We start from the raw sequence: 2,890 nt of genomic DNA, 5'->3' as shown, positions 1-2,890 counted from the left end.
ATGAGGTAGAATGCTGGATATGGGGATCTACATTTGCTTTAGACCCTGGGCTCAGTGCTTCATTTAGTTGGCCTTTCCTAAAAGTTCCAACAAAAGCAGTTAGACAGCCAAAGTATAAGACACCCCCTCCCCTGGTCTTCACTAGAATTTCTATTGCTGTGAAGAGACACAATGGCCATGGAAGCTCTTATAAAGGAGAATATTTAATTGAGGTGGCAGTGTAACGTTCAGAGGCTTATGATCATCATGGCAGCATCCAGGCAGACATGGCATTGGAGAAGCAGCTGAAAGTTCTACATCTTGTAGGCAATAGAAGATGGTCTACGTATCATATTGAGTGAAGTTTGAGCAAAAGAGACATCAAAACCCATGCCCACAGTGACACACCCCCTCCAACAAGGCCAATGTCCTAATAGTTCCACTCCCTTTTCTTCCAAACCACCATACCCCCAACCTTGTTTCTCTCTTTCTTTTTGTGTCCCCAACAGAGATTTTCCTGGATGGTTTATGAGGATCCTGGGTACCTTCTTTCTTTGTCTTGTACTCCACATTAGCCTGGGTCATTTAGCTAGTTTTAGTACTCACAATTAAAACATCTTAAAGACTCAAATTAATACCAGAGAAATACAGAACTGACTGACTTCCTATGTGAACTCCCAAGCAGTAGAGGCAGGTAGGGCCACACATCAAGGCTATAAAGGTAAGTTAGAGCGCTCAAGGTATGGCTAGGAAGGGCAGACAGAGCACAGGACTAGGCGGTAAGCATGCTATGCAAGCGGATAGAGCAGGACAGGAAGGGAATGGGCAGCCAGGAGGCAATTCTCCTTTATTTTACAACTTTGATTCCGTTGAACTTGACTTTGAAAATTCATAGCCCAGAGGAAAGTGGTGGAGGTGCATAGTGGCAATGCTTACATGCTCTAAACCAAAAGAACAGGGGCTGGAGAGATGGCTTAGATGTTTAGAGTACTTGATGCTCTTGAAGAGGCCTTGCATTTGGTTCCCAGAACTCACATGCTGGTTCATAATCATCTCTACCTCTAGTTCTAGGAGATCCAATGTCCTTTTTTGGCCTCTTCAAGTACCAGGCATGAATGCGACAGTTATAGACAGACTTTGCAAATTATAGACATATTACTTACATATTAAAAGTAACAGTATACTTTATATTTTTTAGTTTTAGTTTTATGTGGTGCATTATGGTAATTCAGTACATACACATATAGTTGTTAGATACTATCTGTGTTAGTCCAATTGGGACACTAAGTATTTCCAACTCTACTCATTAATCATTTCATGTGATAGGAATTTTGAACTCTTCTAACTATTTTAAAATATATCATGTAACTATTAAAGAAATTCAGGATGCCTAAATTTTTAAAAGACAATACTATTTTGAAGATATAGTTTGGTTGGTAATTCTGCCAGTTTGTTCACAAGTAATTCAGTTTCAATTGGTATTATATTGTTTTCACAAACTTGATCAAGTCCTTTCCTTCACTAGGTAAATGCAAGGACTGGGGACCAAAAGTAAAGGCTGTTGTTATGCTGCTCGAGACCACTGGTTCACCTTCCTTCACTCACAGCCATGACTTCCCAGGCAGTCCGCATTGCTGCTATAGCAAAAAGGAATATGTTATGTACGGATTGATGTCTTCCCTTCCTCAAACTTGGTATTTTCAGGCCCTAACCCCCTGTCCTCAGAATGTGACTTGATTTAGAAATAAGGTCATTGCGGCACAATTATAGACTAAAGGTGAGATCATAAGGTGTCTTGATGCAAAGGGGAGCTGGGAGACATGCGCACACAGGGGCATAGCACACGAGGACTGAAGCCATGATTCCATTAAGCCAAGGAGCTCACTAGCAAGTCCATTCCTCCACCAGCATTAGAGCCACGTCTTCAGGATTCTGGAATATACTGAAGACTGCCCGAGATGTCTAGGATTGTGGACAGCTGAATTCTTGTACTCTCCATCTCTATGCAGCTGTTGTTGGGCTAATGGACCACAGCCTGTAGGCCATCCCAATAAATCCCCTTTCTATACATACATATATACACATTTATATAAAACTAATATATATAGGTAGATATGCATTTAATGAGTTCTGTTGCTCTAGAGAACCCTGACTAATACACTGGAGTTTATAGAATCAGACTTGATTAAGTTACTTCCTGCCTAGATTAAGCCCTTCTAGTTAGCAGTCATTGAAGTCATATATTTCAACCTATGTCTTGATATGCACCTTTAACATATTGGGAACCCAGCCCACCCACCTGAGACCATGAAGCCTGCCACAGCACAGAGAAGGTGAGGAAAATGTGAAGCAGACAGACCAGTGGCTCTTCCCCTCTCAGACCTGCTGGCCTAGGTCTATCACGAACGTACTAGGAAGAATCTTTTATTACCCTCAAATTAAAGCCATGGATAATACAAATTATCTCCACATATAATTCCCCAAACCAATATAACAACCTAAACGTAATAAAAAAGAGACCCAGGAAGAAAGTAATATGCTATAAAATCATGAGTCTTTCAAGTATAAATGCCTCGTATGTCCACACCAGAGCACGTGACGAAGGAGTCAGATGTGGCCATCTTGCATGCGGAAAACTTGAATTCAAAAGAAGAAATTGCTTTGTATAAGAAGTACGGGAAAATGAAAGGAGAAGTATGGGTGGAAATAAAAATACAAGCTCGAATTAGGATGTGCAATAATAGATCACACTCATTTGAATGTGGCGAGAAAGAGGAAATAACCATAATTGAAACCTGGATACTAGCTGAGAGAAAAGACAGGTAGCTGAGAGGGGAAAAGGAGGAAGGTACAGGATTCGTACAAATGAGCTTTTTCTCTCTCTCTCCCTCTCTCTCTCTCTCCCTCCCTC

The sequence above is a fragment of the Microtus ochrogaster genome, unplaced genomic scaffold (assembly GCF_000317375.1).
Source record: "Microtus ochrogaster isolate Prairie Vole_2 unplaced genomic scaffold, MicOch1.0 UNK4, whole genome shotgun sequence".
In the NCBI taxonomy this organism is placed as follows: domain Eukaryota; kingdom Metazoa; phylum Chordata; class Mammalia; order Rodentia; family Cricetidae; genus Microtus; species Microtus ochrogaster.
This window is presented reverse-complemented; position numbering follows the sequence as displayed.